General features: G+C 39.7%; 1 long non-coding RNA gene across 2 annotated transcripts; it reads left to right on the top strand.

The window, feature by feature from the left end:
- Positions 1-300: 300 nt before the first annotated feature.
- On the top strand, positions 301-26,092 carry LOC107499075. Of its 2 annotated transcripts, none has more exons than XR_001594195.2 (4): positions 301-682; positions 2,320-2,515; positions 23,606-23,758; positions 24,239-26,092. It is a non-coding gene; the product is annotated as an uncharacterized LOC107499075 (long non-coding RNA). The 2 variants fall into 2 exon arrangements; XR_001594193.2 differs by having other exon boundaries at positions 301-1,306.
- The last annotated feature ends 1,527 nt before the right edge of the window (positions 26,093-27,619 follow it).

The raw sequence follows: 27,619 nt of genomic DNA, 5'->3' as shown, positions 1-27,619 counted from the left end.
AACTAGCCTGGCTTCCAGCTCAGTGACTGTACACCTGTGAGGCTGCTGTTTACTGGGGCCGGTGGTGACTGTGCTGCCCTGGGCCCTGATGGTCTAACCAGAGTTTGCAAATATATCGGGCTGGCAAGATGTGTGTGGTTTTTCTTTCTTTTTATAATAATCGAATTTGAATGACTTTAGGTGAGGCATGCTCTTTTGTTCACCATCTCACTACCTCTTATTTGACTCACACATTTACATGACCTGCCCAGCCCTTGGAGGCATTGACCTTGTCACCCGAGATTAAACCCAAGGGGGAAATAGACATTGAGGCTGAGTCTACTTAGCTTAAGTGGGGGAAAATCCAGAGGAAAACAAATGCTTTTTACCACTCTAGGATAAATGTAATCATTAGCATTTTCAATCTTTGCTTCCAGAGCTGTGTTGAAACTAGTATTGGACTGTTGGAGTAGGTCATCGAGAGGATGTGACCACCCTTTGACCTGAGAGCTGGACCTGGACTGGTGGAGGCTCCTAACCCCCTCCCCTGTCCTTGGAATGTATGTTCTGTGCACCGTTCCCAGAGTAGAAGCTGTTTTCAAGGACACAACCCTGAGACAGTAAGATGTACTTGAGACCACCTGAAATGAATAGGTGACCAAACCCAGTTAAGGTCTCAATATGAACTCTAAAGATTCTTCAGGTGAGTGTGAAGATCTACTGGTCTTGTGGTGCCCATGACATGCCTTGTACGTAATCTCCCTATTTTGTTACCTCTGCACCTACTCATCTGGAGTGGTCTGCCTCTCTCTTTGGTTTCTTCTTGCCCTTTGTGTATGGGGGCCAGTTTCAGATTTCACCTGGGGAAGTCCTGAGGTTGGGAACTAATAAAAGGACTTGCAAAACTTGGTTATCTTTACATCTACCCATATAGAGCTGTGATTTTGGATTGATCTGGAACTCAAAGGAGTTTCCTGGAATTAGCCTAAGAAAGTGGCTCATCTCAGTTGTTTCTATTAGAATGTCTGATTTTAGAAAGAATAGCATTTTTTTATTGTATTTGCACAAAGCACTATGACACTAATTGAGAAATATCCTCTTCCCCTTGTTCTAGTCTTTATTCTCTAGCATTACGAGTTTTCTTTCGTTAATCGTTTTCCCATATTTCTCATGTAGATTTGTCTTCTTTTATTTGAATATACCTATCCTTACTATTTTATATTTCTGTATCTACTCAGCCAGTATTTATTGGGCAGATATTGTGTGCTGGACACTCACTGGACCAGGGCGAACCAACCCTTGCCTAACTGGTGGAAGCTAACTTTGGGTGAGATTCTCTGAAAATGAGAACCATTGTTGTGGGTCAGTGGTTTAGGGGAAACTTTGTTCAGGTCATTTAAGAGGATAGAAAAATTTAAGAGCTATATTAAAAATCCTGATGACACATGTGACTTAGTTATTTTTGATGACAAGTGAGCTGCTTTATACCAGCCATTTCCTAAATACCCCGAATGACTTAAATATACACTTCAAAAAAATTTTTTCTTGATACTATTGCAGATTGGCAGGAAGTTGCAAAGACAGTACAAAGAATTCCTTTGTACGTGTCACTCGGTTTCCCTCAATGGTTATGTCTTATATAACTAGAGTACAGCATCAAAACCAGGAAACTGACTTGTACAATGTGCATGTGCGGTTCCATCTCATTTTATTACACGTGTAGACTTGCGTAGCCACCACGGCGATCAGATACAAAGCTATTCCAACGCTACAGAGATTGCTCTCTTGCTGCCCACTCCTCTTCCCACCACCACTAAACCATGACAACCATTAATCTGTTTTCCATTTCTATAATTTTATCCTTTTTAGATAATTGTATACGTGGAATCATATGGTACACGACTTTGTGATTGGCTTTTTTTGTGCTCAACTTAATGCCTTTGAAGTTCATCCAAGTCGTTTCAATAGTTCACTCCTTTGTTTTGCTGAGTGGTATTCCACAACATGTATGTACCGCAGCTGGCTGGTTATTTCGATTAAAGTTGCTATGAACAATTGTGTAGAGGTTGGTGTGCACACACATGTATTTTTCTTTGGTCTAAATGCAATTGCTAGGTCATGTGGTAAGCATAAATTTAATTTTTTAAAGAAACTGTCCAACTGCTTTTCAGGGTGGCTGTGACATTTTACACCTCCAATATGCTATTTTTTTCTTTGGAAAAAAAATAGTACATCAGATCTTTGCAAACTGATTTTAATAAAGATTCTCAAAATGGGAAAAGAGATTTGTTCATAGGTTCGTGATCGTTCTGTCTGACCACGTTGTGTTTCTTTTTCAAGGTAAGACATCACAATTGATGGAGAAACCTAGGGTCCTCATACACGACTTACTAGATGCCAGCAGATACAGAAGCTATATTGAAGGTGCACGAGTAAGAGTGGACACATCAGACTGTCAATTGTTGACCTCGCTTTCTCAACATGGGCACGATCTGTTCTGGCATTCTGAATAATGAAGAGATGCTGCCGTGAATAGGTACTCTTCTTCTAAGACACCAGTGCGATTTTTAAGTGTTATCTTTTTGCCTCTGCCACTTTCCTAAGATTTAGGAGGCATGTCTTTTTCAGCCAATTTTTTCAAAGAGAAAGTTCAAGGATCTAAGGTCATGGCAGTAAATCTCTGAGGCAGTACTCAAAGTCAAAGAATGATGGGAGGGGGAAAAAAATCCCTGGTTTCAGGGTCAGTTCTGTCTCTTCTCAGTTGTTTGATTGGCCTATGCTATTAAACACTTCTCCCCTTGGCTTCCTTTTCTGTAAAAATAAGGGCACTAGTGTCTACTTCATAGGATCCATAAAAGCATTAAGTGCAAATTGTGCATGTAGATCAGTGGGCATATAGTATAAACAAACACCATTTTTTTGAGGGGGGATGGACCTACTACATTCAAGGCACTATGCTCACTGTCTTGTTGGCTCTTAAAAGATATCACTATGTTCTTTTCCTTCTTTCTAATTTCTCTGTGTCTTCTTAATCTCTTTCTTATCTTTCCAAAGCTAGAAACAAGATAATGAATTTATAACTTTGCCCTTTCATTTAATGAATATTTACTGAGCAGCTACTGTGTTCCAGGCATAGTTCTAGGTTCTGAAGAAACAGCTTTGAAAAAGACAGACAAGGTCTATGCTCTCATGGAGATGATAGTCTAGTGGAAAAAGACTAATAAGAAACATGTAAGCAAATACACATACTAGATAATTTCAGACAGTGCTAAGTTAAAAAATTGTGGCTCCATGAGGGGACAGAGACAGCTGGGATGGGATAGGAGAAATAACGAATGAAGGTTACCTTGGAAATGATGGTCAAGGAAGCAATCTCTAAGGACGTGACATCAGAAAAGAAATGAAGGAAGTGAGGAAATAGCAATGGAGAAATATGGGACAAGAGAATCATGGGCAGAGTGTTTGCAAGTGAAGTGAACTTGGTGTATTTGAGGAACGAAGAAAGTCAGGATTCTTAGTGTGTAGCAAATGGAGAGTGAAGATGAAGATGGAGACACTGGACTTTTTAGGACATGGCAAGAAGTGAGAGGTGACTGTGGCTTGGCCAAGGAAGTTGGCAGTTGAGATGAATCGAAGAGAATGGAGCTGGGATAAGTTTTGGAGAAACGCTGATAGGATCTACACAGATAGAACACGAGACGTGACAATAAAGGAGCGATCAAAGATGACTCCCAGGCTTTCAGCCGAGTGTTTGTTTGCCAGGAAGTCCACGGCTCCCTCCACTGCTCCACTGCATGTTTCAAAGAGGAGCGATCTCTTGTGTTGCATGAGATGAGCTCATCTAGGTCTGTATGCGTTATGTTCAGTGAGATCTGAGACTGGGCTATAGATTTGGAAGAACTGGAGAAGAGAGGTCGATCACTTCTGGATCCTTTAGGTTTTGTCCTTTCTGTGTACTAGTGGTGCATTACTTTGCTCGTTTCCACCTCTACTGCCTGGGTCCAACTTCTGCATCTCGGCAGAGCAGGAACCGCTGTGCAGGGCACAGCAAGTTCAGCAGGCTTGGCGTGAGCCTTGGCAGATGGGTCCTGTCCTTCAGGTGATGTGGCCTCCTGGCTTGTGGAACCTGGAATGTTCTCCTGGTGGCTTGTGCTGACCCCTCACAGGGCTTGGGGACTGGAACAGAGCAGAGCAGATCCCCCCACTCACACCTCCCACGGTTAGAGTCTGAGAGAAAGGAGCTGTGGCCACGGTGGGTCTGGTACTGAACCCCCAGCTCTGCTGCTCAGGGCGACTCTGGGAAGCAGGTGTGGACTGGAGCAGTGTCTCCTCTGCACTGCTTTGACACGGACTTTCTGCACGCTCCCTTAACTTATCTGTGAAGATGACAGTAACAAAGATAGCTCCTCAGGGTTGTTGTGAGAACTGACTTAATGTGAAAGGCGGTAAGAATCCAAGGCAAGTTTGGCGGTTGGGCGTCTAGAATCAGACTATCCCATCTGGATTCTGACATTGGAACAAGCTTCTTAACCTCTCTGCGACTCAGTTTCCTTATCTCTAATAACAGGATAATAACGGTACCTACTTCTAGTGGTTCTTGTGAGAATTAGAAGAAATATTTTGCGTAGAGTGCTTCAAACTGTGACTGGCATTTGATTACAGCCCTTAAAAATAGCACTCGATAAGAGGCATTTGATGGTTGTCTGTTAGAGGCGTTTGATACTGTCTGTGAAAAGTGCATTAATAACGTTAAAAGCCTAGTTATTGTTTTTAATTTTTCACATCCTTCATTAGCCTTGCCGATTCTGTTTTCCAGAAATGATTACAATTTTGGCAGGCGAATCTCTGGGATTCGAATGAAAGGATCACATACTCAGATGCCTCGGGGGGGGGGGGGTGGTAAAGCGGGTCACAAAAATAAATGAGAAAAGTAGGGAGCACGTGATCTGATCCATCTAAACAGGTTTCTGTCGATGGCTTAGCCACAGCTGACTGTTTCAATGCCAGTTGTGTCTCAGGTGAGTTCTTTGAGAGATGCTGGAACACTGGAACTTTTAGATAAACTTTCTGGCTTTACAAATGTTGACGGTTAAGTAAAAGAGCTTAAAAACACCTTGCTGGCTAAATAAGTGTATGTTTCAGGGGCTGGATCCGGCCCAAGGGTCACGAGTTCAGAAACTTCGACCTAGCTAACTGCAGATTAGTTTGTAAGATCAGCTGCAAATAGGGTCCAGGAATGGTCATTTAAATGAGAGGATGGTGTAAGCATGAGAAGCCACCAGGGCAGACAAGCCCAGGTGGGTGATGCTCTAGAAGCTCCTCTGGAGTAGGAGACAGGTTGGACTTGTGAAGAAGGAGGATGCCGAAACGGCGAACCACGTGACCTGGCCATCCTTCAGAACCTAATGTAGGGCTGGCCGCAATGCCGCAGATGCCTGTGCTTTGAATATACAGGTTGTTTTCCACTTCCTTGGCAGTCAGGTTACACAGAGGCAGGATTGTTCTGTTCCCACTGCTTCCTGGGGCCCGCACTGCAGCTGCTGTGCGTCGCTCTGCAATTAGGCAACTGTTCGCCTTTGTACGGAAGATCCCATGGAGGAGGCATTATGGAGGGATCATAAGCCAGAAGACTGCTAGAATCAGATCGTGTCAGCCAGGCCACTAACCTGAACCTTGGAACAGGTATGTAGACGATATTGCAGCTTAGTTTCACTTTCGATGACCTGGGCTATCACACAGCTAATTGATTCCAGCTTTCATAACTCAACAGTGCCAAATGAAAGCTTTATGATATTTATAGAATGCTCTTTCATCCACTGGCAGAGAAAAGGAAAGTTCAAAAAATCAGGTGAAAAAAATAAAACCTTAATAATTACTACTAATATTCAAAATAGAATAAAAGAGTGTTGTTTAAAAATTACAGGCCAATACTAGTTGATCGGAGTCTCCTGCCAGGGACAATTTTGTCCTCCAGGGGACATTTAGCAATTTCTGTAGACAATTGAGGGAGGGATTTGCTACAGGCAGCTAGTGGATAGTGGCCAAAGATGCTTCAAAACATCCTAGAACGCACAGGACAGTCCCTCACAACAAAAAATCATCTGGCCCAAAGTGTCGATAGAGAGAAGGTTGAGAAACTTCAATAGGGAGAAAGAAAAAAAAATGCGATGAAGGTTATTGTGAAAAGGTAACTTTAGAAATGAAATTCTGGACATACGTTAAAGGCTGCCATACACTGGGTTAATTAAACTGATTATATATATTCTATATTACATATATTATATAATACGTATATTATATTATACATATGTTATATATATGAAGCAACCTACCTCCTCTTATGACATGAAACTATTTTCATTGGAAAAAAGCTTGGGCTGTGCACGGAAGCACTTCAAAAGACGAATGTGTGCTGATCCCACAGGAATAAGCACTCCAAGGGGCAAAACCTAGGGGCCTCGATCCTTCTAAGTGGACACACCAATGGTATCTTCTCCACCAACTGCTCCCAGGAGGTGTCTTCTTTGACATCTTGCTTTACTGACAGATGTTTCGACATAAAGGGAATTCAAAGGCAAGTAAACAGAGGCTGCTGAGGAATTCATGCAATAGATGTGCTGTGAATTCATCACCATGTCAAGTACAGTATTTATTAGGAGGCACCCCTGAATTGACAACACAGGTCACAATTTTCAAAGGAGAGGCTGGACTCTGAAGTTCAGACTGAGCTGTTGAGAACAGAAACAAAATAGAGTGGCTGGAAGGGTCGAGATATTGAGACGAAATACTAAATTTCATGAAATGTACAGATTAGGAGAGACAGGAAGGAAACAAGACTGCTGTGATGGATTTCTTTCTTTTTCTGTAAGAAAAGCTTTGGTCTCTCTGAAGTATTCTTAAAGAAATAAGGCATGTCAGTTTCTCTGCAAAGGTGAAGGGGTGAGGTCTGGCATTCAGAATGAAATATACACATGACCTGTTAAACAAGGTAGACTTTTTACCTTGCCCAGAAACAACCTCGTTATGCAACCACGGAAGTCATATCACCCACACGAGCCAAACAGAAACCAAAACCCATTTGCAATATTTGCATGGGGTCTTTAAAAAGTCTTATTTGTTAAGCTTAAATGATGTACCCAGCCTTTTTTTTTCTTTAAGTTTAGTGATCCTCTTTCATATTTCCCATTATCAAACCTCTCTCCCCTTTGATCTCAAACAAAATAAAAAGAGTTTGTGCTTACTGAGTACTTACCAGTTGTTGTAAGCACTTCACATAGAGCTGTTTATTTAAGCCTCACTTGCGAAGGTTGTATCATTATCCAGTTTCCAGATGAGGAAACAGGCTCAGCGAGGTTAAATAATTTGTTAAAAGTAATTCAACTAGTTAAGTGAGGAGCTGAACTTTTAATATAGGCTGTCTGGCTCCAAAATCTGCAACATAAACACTACCCAGTATGGTGAAATCAGAATTTAGAATTTTTCTAAACCATATGAATCATTTTGCAAGGGAGAATATTGAGAAAATTGATTGCTTTCTACCCCAAGATTTCTTTGAATTATCTTTACTGTCCTTGCAAGAAAGGAGTACTTAAACGTTTACAGATTAGGAGACATTTGAGTCTTCTCAGATTGATGAGGTAGCAACGCACAAGAAAATAAACTGTGCTAGGCCGTGGCTGAATTATAGTTAACTTACCTGTGAGTGATGTTGGACAAGTTGCTTACCCTCTCTGAGCTTTGGGATCCTCATTTATAAAGTGGATCTTAAGACATCATTGCATCGTAGAGATTAAATAATTCAGGTCAAGTGCCTAATGCAGTGACTGGCACATAGAAAACGCACAATAAATGTTAGATCTTGATTTTGGAGGGAGCCTCGTGGTGGAATCATGGAAAGGAGGTGGATTAGCAAATAAATCTCAGGTAAACATCTTGAAACTGTGAAATTAAAATCTGGCTCTGCCCCCAAGAAATAAAGAGACATTTTGGATGATTATTTGACTTTTTGGAAACTTTAACTCATAAAGGACAGGTATGATGTATTGTATGAGTTCTCAATATACAGCTATCTTTCTCATTTAGTAGGTGGCACCTTACTGCCCTTAAAACAAGCCCAGGCAAAAGAAACAAAACCCAGGAAGAGGAAGCTAGAGATGAGACATCTAATATGTTAATATTTTGATATATAGCAAACAGCTGTTACTATTTTGGTGCCAAGAAACAACATCACGTAAGGCAGGTTGTAGGATTTACATAGCTGGAAGGGGTTTTTAGGGATTACTTAACTTTTTCTTGACACTCAAGATAGTTTAAGGTGGTTCAGCATTTCACCAATGAGGAAATGGGGGAAAAAAAAGACACAGTGTGAAAAATAAAGAATGGGGTGATGGGTATGTTACAGGTAACTCGAAAGCCATGATAGGCTTCCCCTGTCATAGTCTCTTCACAAGAGATGACTATTTTCCATTTCTGGGATTTGATTAGCTTCTCAGCTCTTCCCCATAGAATCAGATCCTTTTAAAATTAGGAAGGATCGCCCTCTAGAGGTCAAATTAAAGAGAGATTGTGCAGCGTGGACTAGACTTCTGCAGATAATATGGGGATTTGGAAGCTGAAGAAGCTGCCAATTTGAGAGAAGAGGACTTGAAATTCTGCAGAGGGGGAAGGGACTTTGCCATGTCGGTCTAATTAGCATAATTCAGGTAATTAGATAATCCAGTTTACCTTCCTTCTGAGGCTTCTCCATTACATTAATTAAACAAAGCAGCAAACCTTTAATGACAAATATCTTTCCATAAGCAGGAAGTTCAAGAGCACTAGACAAAAGATACGACAGGTAATTAGTCATTTCTATTAATGTATTCCCATCACTGCCACAGGAGTCATTGCTTTAACTTCATAGTCACAATTTGGTCAATTTGTCAAGACTGGACAGAGTGCATCAAACTGCCGAGTATGCTAAATTTTGCTCGTGCTCCTCTTACACTGTTTGTGTAATGTCCTGAAGGAAATTGATGAAGTGCATGTTAAGAGTGAGAAAGGCATGGTCACAACTGTGGGCACTAGGGTGGAGCATAGGAGAACATTTTTTTTGCAAATATAATTATATTGGTAATTAATAAGACATTTATGAGTGCTTGAACATGATTAAAAATGGCATCCAAATTTAAGTGGAATATTTTTATTCAAAATTTACTTCATAATGAAAATGGCACTCACTGAAGATATTTGTATCGGTCTGCTTTGATTACCAAATGTCCAAAGCATTAGGTTCAATATTAATAATTTTCAGCTCCGGAAAGTCATTTTCAGAGCAATATAATTTATATTTAGTAAGCGAGCTGGTAACCAAATGCTGAAGTCATGTAATCTTTTTATATATGTGAATCCTTAATAAATTGGTAATACATACATAATGGAGCATTGCAGTCAATGTTACTTAGTTCTATGATATTTACCATTCGTACATTTAGAAAGTTGCACTCAAAAAGGGGAAAAAAAATCTCTGTTTCATAGCATTATATTTCAGAGTGTTTTTTGATTACTCATTGAAGGTGAGCTGAAAGTTGGTTGGATCTAAATTCTAGGAGTCAGGCATAAATCAGTAAACAAGGGTTACAGCATCAGTGAAGTACACGTCTGAGACCCAAAAAGTAGGATCTGAAATTGACTTTAATACAGCAGTTAAAACTCAGGATACAGATGTAGAAAACCAGGAGGAAAAGAAAGTCTTCTTTGGCTAAGCACGGAAATACTGGACTTAAATTTAATAAGATGCGTAGAGAAGTACTTTTTGCACCATGGATCTGACCTTTGTATAGTTTTAGGTAAGTAAAATATTTTTTCAACTTAAATAGCATATTGAAAAATATTTCTTTTCCATTATATTCTTTAGAAGACCCTGTGAATGAAGTGTCACTAAAAAATGACCTGAAATTGTCTTTGTCGATCTTAAAGAATGTTGAACGGAATGATTATTAACCTGAAATTTGTATTCACTAATTTTTTGTTGATGAAATCACTTAGTATTTAAGCATTTGAAATTACAAAAGGTATACAAATAAAAGTATAATGGGCTTTGATGTGGTTACTTTTAGAAAAGATGACAGTTATATATATTTCGTATTTAGTGCTTGTGAAAAGACTGGATCATATTTTGTGATAAATTGAGTTTAAGTAGCAAATATACACAGTTATAGACAAACACACACATACTATTTTTCAGGTAACATTCTGGACATTTTTTTTCTCTAAGACCAACTCAACTAATCTAGGTAGGACATGTGATATTGCTTAGGCAACCAAACTATGGTTTAAGGTAAAAATGTACAATGTCATAAATGTGCATCTCCCCAAACTTCTAAAATACATATTATATTATGTTTTATATTATATTATATTATATTATATTATATTATATTATATTATATTATACTATATTATACTATATTATATTATAAATTATATTATATATTATTTTCTTGGTTCTCCTCTTGATCTATAACAATTAAGTACATTCTTATGACTAAAGTAACACTCTATAATAGTGGATAGAACTGTCTGCGACAATCTATAATGTCTAATGTTGTAGAGAACTTTCTCTCACAAGGGCAGCCTAGGGGCAGACCTTGAAGTCTGAGTTTGCATTCCCTACTTCTGGCCTTGAACCCAGCGGTCAAACAGCTGCGTCTTCCCTAAGGTTTGCGTTGTGCTGCAATTAGGCTGGCAAATTATTTTCTAGTGGATTTGGTTTTGAGGACACTCACAAGAGCAGCCTAACAGTTTTGAGCCCGAGAAGCACATTGTAATGCTGCCAGAGTCTGAAGAAATGAATGCAAACCCTTCGGTCATGGGTTATTCAAATCAGCACCGTGTTCGGAAGAGCTCCGCGGACGCTGCCGGGCAATCACGCACGGCTAGTCACTCCGTGGGCTGCACCAAGGAAACGCATGCAAACCAGCCCCGTCTGCGTTGAATATAACCCCTGAAAGCTGGCTCTTAACTAAAGTGAAAAGGACGTGTTCTTGGGTGAGAAAGAGGAAAATGGTCACGACGTGGTCAGAGATGCTCCTGGGAACCTCTGACCATTTTCATCAGCTCTCCCATATTTCCAGAGCTTTATAACTCGGTAGTAAAATGATTTACAAGCTCTCTGACATAAGTTTAAGGAAGATGGATAATCCCTTAGGCATTATTTCAGTGGCCGAAAATATGCAGAACAATCTTTGGTAAAAAAGGATACAGCCAATCTCTTAAATTTTATACCTTGAGAGAGTTGAGAAGGAAGTGAGATAAATAACACAATAAACTAAAATTCATTGAATGTGGATGCTATTAAGTACCGATAAATACACATCATGAACAAGAGCTACAAACATGGCAATTATGTAACCTTACTATTTATCTGATGTTTTTAGATGAGTATGTGTATGCAAAAACATGCACAGACACCTGTTTATGTATTCAGCCTTGAGACCACCGTTAAGTGTGACTATATATTTAAAATATGCTCATATTTTTAAATGCATGATGGCTGTACAATGTATTATGATCTAAAATAGGTGTGTTTTTTTTTTTCCAAATCTACCAAGAAATTGAAGGTTGAGGTAGACTAGAATGTAAAAATAATCTTCGTTTATGAAATAGGTGTGAACCTGGGGCTCTATCCAGACATTTATGTATTCCTTTTTACTATTTTTGAATCCTCTCCTCTGTCAGCATGCTTTCCCCACAATAGTCTGTGGTTTTTCAGTGATCTGCCCTTAGGCTACTTGGACACCTTTGTGCACAAAATTTACATCCACTGGAGGCTGTGCCAGCCACTGACAAGAACAGGATTATAGAAACCTCAACTCCTTGTCTCAAATGGGAACCACTCTAAGGTGTAACTGACACTCCAAAGTAAGGCTGAAGCCACCCTCCGCCTGTGATTGCACTTGGCTGGCCTTCCTGTCCTTGTATGGCTCCCTCCTTTCTTTTGCTAGTTTCCCCACTTCTTTTGTAAATCTCTTCTTTGCACATGAATCCTCATCTCAATGTCAGCTTCTGGTGGACCAGACCTAAGACTGCGTAAAGAAACAAAGGAAAGGAGATGAGTTGATTCACGACGTCACATGGTTTCTTCGAGCATGTTTAATTTGGACACTTTGTAAAATCATGGTGAGACCGCAGGAGTGGAGGTCACCACCTCAAAGGGAAGTCACAGCTCAGTGGCTCTGCCCCCTACCTAAGATGTTGTTGTTAATACCAGGAATTTTACATCTCATTGTTAATATGTGGGAGACCTTGGATGATTTTAGTGTCAAATAACAGAAATATTACTTAAATGGATTAAAAAGATGATATATGTGCTCACATATCTGAAAAATCAAGCAGCAGTGTTTCAAGCACAGCAAAATCCAAGTGCCAAACATCATCTGTGATGTTTCTCTTAGTTTTTGGTTCTGTTTGTCTTCACGTTGACTTCACTCTTGGGTAGGTTTTCCTTTGGGGTAACAAAGATGACATCATGACAGCTTCCCACCTTCTGAAAAAACAATGGCTCACATTTTCCAACAGTTCTAATAAGGGCACTACAGCCAATTCTTTTTGAAACATATTCAGTCACAGGTCCATCCTCGAATCAGTAATTATGGCCTGGAAAATGAAATGTTCCTATTGGCTAATCTGAATCACACGCTCACTTCTAGAGGCTGGGGGTTCGTGGAGAATGGGGTCAGCTCATCCAATCACGTGGCTTAAGTATTGCAAAAGACATCGTTCCTTTAAAGAAGATCAGGTGCTGACTTAACAGAGAGGGCCAGATGTTGGCCAGCCTAACACAATAGATGTCTCCTACAAGACTGCAAAATCTAATGGGGTTTAGTGCATTTTTTTTAAAAGAGGAAACAAGAAAATGTGACTTTGCTTCAAAGGATTAAATTCAATCTCTTGAATGAACTTTAAAAATTATAAAGGATTTTACGAGTTGAGATAAGATTGTAAGTTATCTTTCTCAGGTCTGTGATGAAGGGACTAGGTGGGGAGATATCTCTAAGTACAAATCATACCCAACTTCCTTTATCTTACCAGGTATTGACTCCAATATGATTTTGAAAGAATTCGGAGACTATTACTTTGAGTCCTACAAAAGGTCAGACTCTGACCATATACTGATGACTCTAGCTTGGAATTTTTATAACTTCATGAAAAACTCGAGTGCATTACATAGTTACCTGTCTCTGCTGTACCAGCCAAGAAATGACATAATTTAAGAGCTTTCAGACTTCTGCAAAAAGTCACTAGAGGGTTAACAGCAGAACAAGTACCTTAGCTCTCACTTCCTCTCTTTTATAAGAGTTTAAGTTTTCAGTAGATAATCAGCAAAGTGGATAATTTGATGCGAGATAGACTAGATACTGTTTCTCTGAGAACTGCTCTTATACAAGTCTACTTACTTTTCAATGGTGGGTCTTTGCAAGGAGAGCCACATTATGGAAAAACAAGGGAGAATTTAATTATTAAGTTAAACAATAAACTCTTTAAATTAGTTTAATTTCCAAGAGATTCAACAATTCTATTAGTCAAGGTATATATAAGTAAATAAAACCTTGCAGCAATCACAAAACTCTTGTACAAAAGACAAAAGATTAGAAAAGACTTAGTACCCTGAGGCCTAAGTAATATAATTAAAAGCTGCATTTTAAAAAAGAAGTTGTCTTATAAAGCAGAAAAAAGCACCAAGGCAGTCGTTCTTTTTCCCAGAATCTCTCAGATCCGAAGCATATTAGTAGGATTTGCATCATTATTATATTTTCTTATATTTTGTAAAGTATCAAAAATGTGTCAGATCATTTATCTTCGTAGCATATAAAACCATTTTTTGAAGGAGCCAATGCTCTCGTTTAAATGACATTTACATGTCACACTCTCTTGTAATGGTAGAAAGGAGACGCATGCTCCCAATGTTGCGGGAGACAATGGAATATAGTAATGGTTAATGGCTGTCATTTATTAGGGGGTATGCATGCTAGTTATTGTGCTAAATATGTTACACACATTTATCTCCTTAAAGTCCCAGTGCAACTTTTGAGAGGTGGATACTTGTGGGTTGAAAATTCATAGGTTGACATCCTAACCCCTAGTACTTGAGACTGTGACCTTATTTGGGAACAGGGTCATTAACTAAGATGAGGTCATACTGGAGTAGGGTGGGCTCTTAATTCAATATGACCGAAGTCCTCAGAAAGGGGATTCAGGTTTGGAACAGAGACACTCACAAGGGGAGGATGCCATGTAAAGAAAAAGGCAGAGAGCTATAAGCCAAGAAATGCCAAAAATTGCCAGCAAACCTCCAGACATGAGGAGAGAGGCTTGTTGCTGACCACAGCCCTCAGAAGGAGCCAGCCCTGCCAAGCTCCAGCGCTTAAAAAATAGACTCCAGTTCCAAACGGGAGAATCGGCAAAGTCACACTGTAAAGGATGCAGTCAGTGCGAGATGGGAGGCTTTCCTGGCATTTACATGATCTACCAGAATGACAGTCTGACCGGTCGCCATTACTCTTTAGTTAATTTTGTGTGTTTTAATACCAAAGGCCATGCTAGAACTGTGTGAAAGGTTTACTTGAAACAACAACAATAACAAAACCCAACTCTCAGTGGAATCTGCATTTAGCTCCTTCAAGTGAAAGGTTTCACAGGTTATTGTATCTGAAGTGGACCTTGCTTACCACCTGTACGTCACCCTTGAGCACAGGTGAAAGGTAAAATGTATGCTCTGTTTTGCAGACTCTTTTCACACCTGACGTAGATTAGGACGGTCTTACTCAAAGTGTCATTTATGGACTAGGAGCCTCAGCATCACCTGAGAGATTGTCAGAAATGCCATCTTTCAGACTCCACCCAAGACATGCTGAATTAGAATTTCTGGGGTGGGGCCCAGGAATCTGTATTTTAACCAGTTTTTCAGGTGACTCTTAATGCACACTAAAAATTTAAGAAGTAATGATTTAGATCAGACCTCTCTTAGATAAAAACGCTAGATTAAAGATACTTTTTTCAAATCTCTCCCTTTCTTTATATATCTAGGGTTAATCCTATGATCTATAAGGTCGGATTCATTTAACAAAATCATCTGGTTGGTTTCTCAAGAGGTTTGAATCCAAGTAACTTATGGATAATAATTATTAATATATTCCTGTTTCTACTATTTATTAAGAAATCACTAACCAGAGATATTATATCCTTTGTTCTGATTTGGGAGTAGAAGCATCATCAGCACAGTATTGTTGCACTTTATAAACAAATGAGAACATTGGGCTTGTGAACATATGTAGAGCTCAAAGGCAAAACAAATACACTCTGGCAAAGCCCGACCAAAGAGACTTATGCCTTTAAAAGGAACTTCACAGCAGACAGCTGTTTGAATTCATTTTCTAAAGGAAGGGATTTAGGCTTACTCACAAAAATAAACATGGTATTATTATACAGAGTCTGTGTTTTTTCTTTCAAGTAATGAAGACTTACTTCATTTATTAAAGTAGGTGAGACGCATCACAGCCAATAATGCTCTAGAAAAATCATTTTCAAAAAAATAATCGGAAATAACATGGCGGTAATGCTAATTTTATCAGAAAATTCTTGAAAGAATTTTTGTTAATCAAGAGATGAGAATTCTCATTTTAAATGGGCCATTTTTCTCAGATTTATACCTAGTTTCCCAGAAATCATTGCAAGTTCCTGTGATGTACATTATGTTTTAGCTCCAAGCCTGCCATGATTTCATTATTTTCAGTGATTATCTGACTATTTGCAGGCTGCTTCTCCTCAAACTGGGAATCGCTGAGAATCTCACCAGGTAGCAAAAATTTAACTTTCATTCAGCAAATTAGTAGAGTTTGAAGATAATTTTTTGATTGTGACAAAGCAGAGGGAAGACATGAGTGGACTCGGCAGTCAATTGAAAAACCTCGTCTCCAAATTTTGCGGCTCCTCTCATTAAGAGGTGGAGTCAGTTCCCCACCGCCCCCCTCCCCCGCCCTTGCTTCTGGGCTGACCCTGTGACTTGCTTTGACTTACAGAATGGGGCAGAAGTGATACTTCCAAAGCCTAAGACTAAATATTGAGAGACCTTGCAGCTTCTTTCTTGCTCTCTGGGAAGACTGCCCTAAGGCCACGAGAGCGGGAAGCAGCTCTATTCTACTGGAGGATGAGGCATACAACATTGTTTTATCCTGTGTTCTGAATGAGAGTGCATGTTTAACAAGATTGTAAAATTGATGTAAAAGAAGAATAAAAAAATCACTCACAACTTAATAAAACATTTTCTATTAACACCTGAAAGTATATTAAAACAGTGGGCTAAATACCAGGTTAATCCTCCCTCTCGATAGATAGTAACTCATCCAGTGTGGAAATCATGCATTCTTAGTCTGTCTCACATTTGTTGAACACTACTTTGTTTCAACCAGGGAAATGGAGGAGAATGAGATGGAAACAGCGTCTGCCCTCAGGGGGCTTAGGTACTGATAGCAAAGGCAGAGAAAAACCAGTGAATGGACCAAGGGGTTATTCATTAGTGTAAATGCTACAAAGTAATCAAAGAAAGGACTGAGAATAAAGGTGGGAGATGCCTAATTAGTTCAGAGCGGTCAGGTCAAACTTGTTTGACAGAATGACATGTAAACTGAGATATAAAGGGTAAGAATAAGGCAGCCACACAAAAAGTGGAAGAGGAGAGTTCCCAGTGGAGACTCCGGGGCAGAAAACAAATGGGATTGTTAGCGTGGGGATTCAGCGTGCTGGCTCTGAAGTCAGAGTTCAAATCCTGCCTCTGTTGCTCACTAGTGGTGTAAACCTGGTGACGAGTTTCTTAACCTCTTTGTGCCTCAGTTTCCTCATCTGTACATAGAGTACGCCACGAAGTTGAGAGCAGAGAGGGATTATATTACACACAGCATTTCGCAGGCCATAGCAAGGGATTTGGGGACCACTCCCCTCCACCCTCACCCCCCCACCCCCAAATATAATGTGCAGCCATTCAAACAAGGGCATTTAGAGGAACAATAATATCATTTGTTTTATATTTGAGAAGTTTTTCTTTCTTTTATTTTTTTGCTGCTGTCTGGAAAGAGATAAGGGGAGGCAAGTATGGATCAGGTAGACCAGATAGGAAGGAGTCCAGGTAAGAGAAGGCAGGTTTTGAAATACAATTGACAACACTCAACAAGAACTGAGTGGGCAAGGGACCTGGAAGGCATCCAAAGTGACTCTTAGATTTCTGGTTTTAACAACTAGGTGGATTATGTGACATTGACAGAGGTGACATTTACCTGGTTTGGGGATCAAGGAGCCATGTAGGCTGGGTCTGGGCCCTCCAAGGCATCTCAGGACCAGGCCCTACGCCTAAGGCTGCACCTTAAAGTCTGGTAATGACTCCAGTCATCTTGCTCATATGTGAGAAATAATACTTAAATACTTCCTCAGTGGCCCTGGCATCGTTTAAGGGCTGTGTAGATGGCAACTCTTAATGCTCAGAACATCCCTCTGAGGCAGGTACCATAGTCATTACCATTCTACAGACAAGGAAAGTCACATGACAAAAAGACAGGAAACCAGAATTAGAGTCCAAGGGACCCTAAATTACCTATGGAGGTTGTGATACTAAGTAAAGCGTAGGGAGCAGTTTGGGCTTTTTTATTAAAAAAACTTTAAGTGAAAATATAACACACACTCAAAAAAATATAAAACTATGAAAGCGGACACGCTGGTCAACACGCCTTCAGTCAAGCAGTGGGACGTTATTGCCCACCTCAGGCCCCCTCCCAGCCACTTCCCCTCCTCCTCCTCAAAGGTAACCATCCTCCTGACGTCTAACGGTATCGCCGAGTTTTGCTTTTTGTTTTTGGCTTAATATAAATGGAATAATATGTTTTGCTCTTTTTTTAGGACAAAAATCTGTCCTGTTTTGAAACATTTGGGTCATTCAGTGGGAATTAGAATAACTTAGTGGAAATTGCCTCCAAATGCTGCAGAGAAAGCACCGTGCCCATGTGCACATAGGGCCAGGTTTAAAATAAACTTCCTGGAGTCTGCCAGTGGCAGGTGGTGCAGTCTGCCTGGAGAGGAAGGAAAAGGAAGTAAAAAGGAAATTCTAAAGGAGACATCTTGAGCATGCATGGAGGAAACTGGGGGAAAATACCAGGTGGAATTAATAATGTGGGAAAATGGGATGCGAACTCAGCATTAAGGGCAAATTATCCACGGGCAAATGCAAGATGAGACATTTATGCCCAAAACATTTGCTTGGTTGGGTTGTTTAGAGTAAGGGACCCCTCGGAAGGGTCCTCCTTTTTTTACACATTTTAGGTAAACTCGTAAAAATCAGTAATATGGACTAGAAACTATGTCAGACTATCTGGTTTATGTGATGTAATAAAAAAGATTAAGGGGTGGTACAAGCTTACAATTGTTAGTTAATCACAAGCCCCATGAGTGATGAAAGGGATTTTACGATCTGACACCTGCAGTTTATAGAAGCCTAGGCTAGTTAAGTACATGGAGGCAAGGTTAACAAGGGGCCACGCTGAGAAGGGGCAGAGCCTGGGTTTTGCAAACATTCAGGTCTTCGGGTTGTACTGAACTGTCTTCCTCATGAGGTCAAGATTTTCGGACACAGGTTGTGGTCTGAGATCTTACAGGGGGAGCTAGAATTATACTCAAGTGTCATTTTGCATGCTAGTTACTAGGGATGATGGTACTGGGGAAATGGTGGGGGATGGGTGGGGTGTCGGCCTGCATCAGCTGTATCAATTATTCTTCCTGCTCCCAGAATAGTCTTCTTCCATTTCTTCAAAAGCTGGCTTCATCTCGTCCTTCAACTTCATTCCCAAAAGCCGTACCTAATTATTCTCTGTTGAGCACTCAGTGGATTTCCTTCTCTACATTTAGTACAGTAAGTTTTGTTTTGTGTATTTTTTTGATCGTTTGGTCACTAAATCTCTTTGTCTACTTCCTCAACCGTAGAGTAAATGTCAGCTGGTCAGGGACCAGTCTGTCTCGTTCACCGCAGTAATCCCAACACTAGCACCAACTTCACCTATAGCAGGTGCTAACTCAAGATTCCCTGAATAAAGGAATGGACTTTCTGGAAGGGCTAGGTAGCAAACTCATGTCTCTGAATGGCAGATTCTTGCAGAGGCAAATTGCTGTTGATATAAGGCTATGCTATGCCTTTGGGTCTTTGAAAGCCGTGTTTCTATAAGCAGGTTTGAGTATTCTTGGTACCTTTAACTCTCTGTACACAGCCCCTCAGCTTGGAAATTGAGAAGCTGCAGGGGATGCATCATCTCGATTCTGTTATTCCACGATTCTTAAAGTCTGTCTAGTACAAAAGGTGTAGGCTCTCCCGGTGTGATCAGCATCTAGGAGATTTTCCTAAGTGGGCTTGCACTGGGGAAATTAAGTGTGTGTTTTTAGTGGGATTTTGTATTTATTTCCTGGGACATTCCAGTGAAGCTAGAATGCCTTTGGAACTGCTTCACTGGTCTGGACATTCTGGGGATGTATTCAAAATTTTGGGATCCTTCAAGTTGGAGTTAGTCTCCAATTGGACCCTCAATGACACTTCAAGATGTCATCAGGCCCAGGGCACACCGTGTCCCTTCTCCCTGACCAGCCCAATGCATGGAGGTGGAGGCAGACTTATTTTAAGGTGGATACACACATGGCCATGATTTCTGTGGCTTGGGAGGCCACAGAATAGTGCAATGGATGGTACAAACGGTGGTTTATCTCATGCGAGTCAGACACCTAGGTTCAAAGTTTCTCTTTGTCTCTTAGTGTCAGTGTGACTTTGGGAAGATGACTTGTCCTGTCTGAGCAATTGTCTACTAATATCGGTGCCTGAGATTTTACCTACAGGGGCTAAATACTATGTCCATAAAAGTTCCTTTCTTCTTAAACTTCTGAGATAATAAGGTATTTGTCATCTGGCAAACAGTATATATGAGTATTCTCCTTACCAGGAAAATGCCAATGTTCAGATGTAGTATTGTTTATAATCAGCAGTGAAGCAATATTGCTTATAGTGAAAGACATTTGGCACAATATCCAGGCTCAGGGGCATGCTAGAACTGAGATGGCCCAGATCTCTGGCGGGGCAGCAGGTGCACAGGTAAGCTGGATTAGGCTGGCATAAAGCCAGAGGTATGACATTTCATTTTATGTTATTTTCTTAGATTAATCTACCAAGTCCGTTTTCCTAAAGCAAATGTAATACATATTGGAAAAATAGTGTAAATGTAACTGAGGCCATATGGTGGAGCATTTATTTTCTTATTAGGCACATGCTATTAATTTAAATAGTAAGTATCTGCTGTGAGTATATTTTAATGTGAACCATAGTTAAAATACCTTTAAAAAACAAGGCCGATACCATTTTTTTTTACATCTATCTCATATAATATGTGTGTATTTAAAAAACATTTATTTTACAATCTTTTCAATCCATTGCAAATTTAAGTAGGAAGCTCAAAATAACAACCTTTATCTCTTGGCTTGCTTATCCAGTTAAAAGTCAAAGTTAAAATTAAATGATTCATATCATCAGGTCACAGTTAACAGTCTCTTGGGTGAAGTAGTATAAGGTGTATGAAATAAACACAGAAATTGATTCAAAGGTTACATGACATTTTTATATACCGTATTATACTTTATGTAGATTTTGTATTTGTCTTTCAGCTAAATCAAAACATAAGCTTATTTTCGATTTCTAAACTGGATTAATTATTATGGTCGACTTACTAGTGAGCTGTGAATTAACTTTTAGTAGTTTAGTTTCTGTTGGCGTCAGTCCTAAATCTTCATAAACTGCTTCATAAACCTGATATTTTCAGGGTTTTTATCAAGATTTCTGTCCCCTGAATTTTTTCTATTCTCAAAAAACTTTATTATTTTTTAATTGAGGTATAATCTATACGTAAGTAAAGGCACAAATCTTAAGTGTGTGGTAGACAGAATAATGAACTGCCAGAGGTGCCCACATTCTCATCCTTGAAAACTGTGACTGTGTTACCCTATATAATGAAAGGGACTTTGCTAAGATGCTTAAATTAAAGCCCTTGAGATGGAGAGGTGATTCTGGATTATCCAGGTGGGCATAATGAAATGACAAGAGTTTTTAAAAGTGGAAGGGAGAGGAAGAACCAGAAGCCAGAGTGATGGATGTGAGGAAGACTCTTCCTAATCCCCATTCCCGGCTTTGAAGACGGAGGGAAGGGACCATGAGGCAAGGATTGTGGGTGACATCTAGAAGAGGAATAGGCAAAACAACAACAACAACAACAACAACAACAACAACAACAACAACATATTCTCCCTTAAAACCTTCAGAAAGGAACACGACCCTGCCAATCTGTTGATTTTAGCCCACTGGGACCTTTGCAGAATACCCACCTACAGGATTGTATGAGAATACATTTTCACTGTTTTCAGCCACCAAGTTTATGACAATTTGTTATGACAGCCACAGGAAACTAACACACAGCTAAATGAATTTTACATGTGTGTAAAGCTCTGTAATCACTACCCAGAATAAGACATAGAACATTGCCATCACCCTAGAAAGTTCCTTCTCATCATTTTCTACTCAAAACCACCTGTTAGAAAGAGCAACCATTTTGATTGCTATCTTTTTAGATTAGTTTTGCTTGTTCCTGACCTTCCTACAAATGAATCATACGCTATGTTCTTTTGTGTCTGGCTTCTTTCTGTTAACATACTATTTTTGAAGTTCATCCATCAACTCCATTTATATTTATTGCTATGTAGGAATCCATTACATGGATATATCAAAATTTATTCTTTCGCTCTTTTTTTTTGTTGTTGTTTCGAGCATCTGTCTATTAACAATAATGTTCTCTGAACTTTTTGGGGCAAGGTTTTTAAATGAACATATATACTTATTTCTCTTGGAGATATACTAGGAGTAGAATTGCTGGGTCTTAGATAGGCATATATTGAATTCTTACAAAAACAGCCAACAGTTCTCCCAAGTGATTATATTGCAGAATAATTTTGCAAAGATTTGAATCAGCTGCAGAAACTCTCTCAGGAGGAACATAAAACATTCTGTAGCGGGTTGCCTTCTGTCTTAGCTATTCACAAAAAGGATGGGTCTTGTGGTACCATATTGCACAAGGTTCATTACCAGATTAGTCAGAGCAGAGCAAAGAGCGAGGCGAGAATGTGGCTGGAATTCTGTGCTTTAGACTTTCACCTGCCATTACAAATACTTAATGCTGTTCAGGGTACTTGTCAGAATCAAAGGTTGATATTATGAAAACTTGACAATAATAATGTGTATTAATGCTATTTGGAAAAATATTGGATGGCAGATGTAAAAAAGACCGAAGGGAGAAGAGAAAAAAAGACAGAGAGGCTTGGATGTGGGATATTGTTGTTATTGTTGTTATCGTACCACATAGAATGGAATGAGTGTGGTGACTCCAGCTTCTAGAGACACTGAGGAGATGTGTATCTGATGATCATTATGCACCTAGCTTTCAAGAATCTTAAAGTTCACGAATACTCTAGTCTCCCAGATTTCCATTATCCTTCCCATCTTGTGCTTCAATAGGTGACAAGATGACAAACACCGTCACTTGTCATTAGTCATGGACTCTGGATTTGCGAATTCACCTTCTTGCTAAAATTTATTTATAACAATGCCTCCCCCCCCACCCCCGTTCCCCTAATCAATACTCATTGCCCTTTCATGGTCACTTGTGGACATTCACAGAACGACAAAAAAATTTGAGTCCCCAGGCACATGTTCCCAGCTGATATTGAACAAGTCAATGCTCTGACTTCTTGTTTCAACTTTCAGGCTGAAAACAAGTGTCCTTTTCATGGTCTATTAGTACCATGGTTTTGGCAGGTATGTTCTTTTTGTTAATGATTTTGGTGTTTAAAATGCCCTCCAAGCAAGTCATGCTAAAGTGCCGTCCAGTGGTTGTCGGCGCAGGAAAGCTATGATTTGCCTTATGAAGAAAACACCAGCACTGGACAGCCTTTCTTCAGGCATGAGTTAGAGCACTGTTGGCTGTGAGCTCCTGATTGAATCACAATATATATTAAATAAGGTGCTTCTAAACAGCAACACACATAAAACAAGTCTGCATCTGGATGAGCGGATGGCAATTTTGTGATCAGAGGCTCACAGGACCCTAACCTTGTACTTCCCTTGGGCACAATTGTTCAATATTTGCTAACTCAGTGTTCATGATGAGGTTATAGCACACAACTGCAGTGAATAATGAGAGTCCACCGTATATAGACCACAGGCCCTCAATTCCACTGACACCCCCAAAAGATTTTCACTGATAAAAACGCCCTAAACTAATGTAGAAACAAGAGGAAGCATACAGTTCTTATTGACCTAATGAAGGGATTTCTTTAGGTTTGAGCCAAATTTCATATAAGTCTGTTCTGATCTCTTTTAGATTCTGAGCATTTGGCTTCATTATTTGTTTATATCTGTTTTTCCTACCTAAAACTGATAACAAGTTTGTGGCAATGCTTGTAGAATCATAGAATGTCAGTGGTGGCAAGACCTTCAGATCTAATAGTCCAATTCCCTCTTTTCCAGGTGAGAAATCTGAGGTCCGGTGAGGTGGACAGATTGCCATGATCTGGAATTCTATTCATTTCTCTGCCTTCTGTTTCATAAATATAAATCGAACTGAGAAGAGGAGATAACAATAATAGCAATATATGGGAATTGTGTTAAAAAATCAATATGGTAAGAATAAATTCTGTATTATCAGCATCATATATACTTGGGCAATAACCATAAATAAAAGCATTTGTTTCTCAGAAAACCATTTAGAACTCTATCATGGCAAGGCTAGGTTCCTACTGATTCATAGTGCAGAGAAATCTTTTGACTAGATGATTGCCAACTCACTCTGTCTCTCCGTGAAGAAATGCTCTGCATTTTTGAGAGCTTATTAGACACAGTTCAGCTAAAGTAACCCTTGGGGAATGGCCAAGTTTACTGACCAAGGAACTGAGTTCTTTCTTCACCCGTACAGAGTGGAGCAGACCGGGCGAGCACCTAAAAGGTGGTTTCTGTATTGTACATCCTGAAGTAATTTTAAAGATCTCAGTTATTCAGATGCTAATAAATAGCCGATCTATGTTGTTTTTGTTATATATGCACATATGTGCATAGACACGTATAGTAACATTACATATAACTTGTTTTTCATACTGAGAGAAGAATGATGCCATGGGCTGGAGAGAAGTAACCGCACCAGCCATGCGAGGCCCTGGGATGTTGGAATCACGTTGTTATTCATGCATGAAGGTGACGCCGCCAGCTCACCCTGTCAGTGCGACATAATCTCTGTGTTGTTTTTCTGTGCGATCAATAACATTCCCCCCTGATCATGAGTTTCCTGTAGATATTTTGGAAAATAAAAGGATGAGTGAAAGAAGAGAACAATTTACTCGTGATTCTGCCACTCAGAGGTGAGCACGTCGGCATTTCGGCCTCTGTGTGCACATCCTCACAGACATCCGTTGGGTTTCGTCATCATGTATATATACAAAATCAGATTTTGTTCTTTATTTCGTGCCATTTAAGTTTAATATATCATGTTTATATTCCCATGTCATGAAATAATTTCCAAAAACTATAAAATCTATCATGGCCCCAAATTTACTAAAGTAATCCCCAATTTTTAGGACTAAAAGCTGTTTTTTTTTTTTTTTTTTGATTTTTAAATAACATCACAATGAGTACTTTGGAATATTTTTTTTGGCATAGCTCTGATCATCTCCTCGGGATAAATTTCTAGACCTGTAATTACTGGGGTAAGGTGCCTGGAGAATTTTCCTAGTGTCGCACAGAGTGCCTTGAGCCCATCACGGTGGTGAGAATTTTTGATTCAATGGTGGAAGGGGACAGAAGTACATATGGTAAATTCACCAATCAAGAACCATGTAGTGAACACCTGCTATACACAAGATACTCTGCTCGTTGGAGTAGAAGCTTTATTATGATAATAATGATATAGAAATGATTCCTGCCACTAGGCAGTAAACGAATGCCAAATAACAGCACAGACAATAAGCTCTGAAGAAGATTAGAGGAGATGGAGACAGCTTCCAGAAGCAACAATCAAGGGGCAGTTATGGGTGTGTGCAGCTTGTTTCTTCTCACCTGTGCCTGTGAATAAGTGAGTATGCTTAATCTGGACTGAGCAGGGTGTGAAGCCAGGGCCATAGGCCCCTCAGGATTTAGGGGCTGGGTCACACCTCCAGGAAAGCCACCAAAATTGTCAGAAGCGATATCTTAGGGTGAGGAGATTTAAATTGGATAGTGGAGGCAGAGAAGGTGACTGGGGCTGTAGTTCATATCACTAAGCTTCCTCTTCTGTGTCCCTGCAGAGAAGAAAGTCTCACGTGACTTGTGAATGTGCTGCTCCCTGAGCTTGTCTCCAGAGAACCGCAGGGAGATGCATCACTAGGGTACTTCATAGCCCTGCACTTCTGGGTTCTGTAGGGTTAGAGGCCTTGATTCCCCAAAGTGGGTACTCTCTTTTCAGGTGACACAGAGAGGGGAGATTCCATTGGGTGACAAGCCATTGCTGTTGCCTGGCACTTGGAGCTCCTTGCGTCTGGGGATTAGAAGCTGAGAAGGGTTCCCATCATGGCCAGGTAACTGACTCTGGTTTGTAAGGGAAGCCGGGCTGCTGTCACGAAGTAGGGCTAAGGAGGAACACATGTGGGACTCAGGCCATCGGTTCGGTATCTCTAGACCCTCCTTTGTTTTCAGATGCCTCCCAGCAATATAGATTCTAAAAGCTCTTTCTATGGTTCTGTGGGCAGATAGGATTGGAAATTGCTGAGTGAATCTCTTCTCATTCTGTTTTCTTTCTCAAATGACTCTCATTGTATAAATAGGAGATACCTAACGATGCTATCGTTCATAAACAGGAGAGGTTCAAGATAAACCTTCAACGATGAAAACTCAGGTGCTTTGTTTAATCTGGAGAATAACAGAGAACACATAAAAACATGGTGAATAAAAATACAGGAAAAAGCGAGGTAGTTTTTCGTCATTCTATACCCACAGGCTAGCATTTTATCCTTCTTCTCATACTTGCATTTTTTAAAAAATGGCTTTTATTTTCTTTGTTAAAATAGATGTATGCCAACTTATTTTTTCTTCTGAAAATTATATTCAATATTTTTAGACATAAACTGTTTCTACTAGGATTTTAAAAAAAGCTCTAATGAGATTGTTTCTTTTCTCTCCAGAGATTTCTATATGTTATGTAAACAGTCATTTCTTATGAAGGTTTCATATTTTGTTTTTCTCTTTCCAAGGAGAAGGCTAGTATCACCTACTTATTCCTTTCTTCTTCCTTTCAACTTCATTCTCACATTGGGTCCTTAGCTCGTGGAGTAAGATCTGCGTAGTGAGGAAATTCAAGTAGATAGATGCCTCTTAAACTATCTCTCAATCCCCAGACAAGACAGCTCATAAAAAACTATATTGTATCAAAGGGGCCTGGAGAGATTGATGTTACCTTTAAGAATATAAAGGAAGCAGAATTGGTTGTCTCCATCATATCTCCATTTAATTCACCAAAATAGCTCCCATAGAAAGTTGATGGATTCTGGAAGTTGGCTGTGGACCATGGCAAGCAAGATAAGCTATCTTTGCTAGAACTGATTAATATGACTTCGGGTATATGATATGTGGCTATTGATCTGGTAAACACATTCTTTTGGAATTCAATTGGAAAAGAAGATCAGAAATAATTTTCATTCACATAAAAGAGATAAGAACACACATTTATAGGTTTGTTCCAGGGTGATGTCAACCCTTCTGCTCTCTGTCATAATACAGTTGGAAGAAAACTGCCGTGCTTTAAGGTCTATGATGGGCTGAATAATACCTCTCTTCCCACTAATGGTCACATTTTGTGGGTGTGATTAACTTAAAGATTTGAGATGGAGAGTTTATTCTAAACTATCTGGGTGGGGCCATGTAATCACAAGGGAAGGCAATAAAGAGAGAGAGAGAGAGAGAGAGAGAGAGAGAGAGAGAGAGAGAGAGAGAGACAGAAGGAGAGAAGGAGAGAAATTTGAAGATACTTCTCTGATGGCTCTAAAGGGAGTCAGGAGACATGAAGCAAGAAATGCAGAAAAATCTGGAAAAAGCAAGGGAATGAATTCTCCCCTAGAGCCTCCAGAAGCAACACAGCCCTGACAACTAATTGATTTTAGGATATCTGACCTCTAGAACTGTAAGATAACACATTTGTGTAGTTTTAAGGCACTAATTTTGTGGTAATTTGTTCTGAAAATAATAGGATACCAATAAAAATTTCCCAGAGAATATCAGAGTGACGGCAGGAGATAGGGTGATTTCAGGGGTCGGTGAATTCAGCACTTAATGACATATTCATGGTCCTAGATTCTTTACAATATTTCCCTTTGACATTCTCGGGGTGGTTTTTGCATTTGCTTTCAGGCTAATCTCCTCATGGTGATAAGGTTGCTGTTTTGGTTCCAAGCATCACATCTCACACCTCATTATTCAGTCAAGGAGAGAGAATGATCTTTGCGATTATTTTCTGTTTTTAGG

Source organism: Rousettus aegyptiacus, unplaced genomic scaffold (assembly GCF_014176215.1).
Source record: "Rousettus aegyptiacus isolate mRouAeg1 unplaced genomic scaffold, mRouAeg1.p scaffold_m13_p_2, whole genome shotgun sequence".
Taxonomy (NCBI): Eukaryota; Metazoa; Chordata; class Mammalia; order Chiroptera; family Pteropodidae; genus Rousettus; species Rousettus aegyptiacus.
This window is presented reverse-complemented; position numbering and strand designations above follow the sequence as displayed.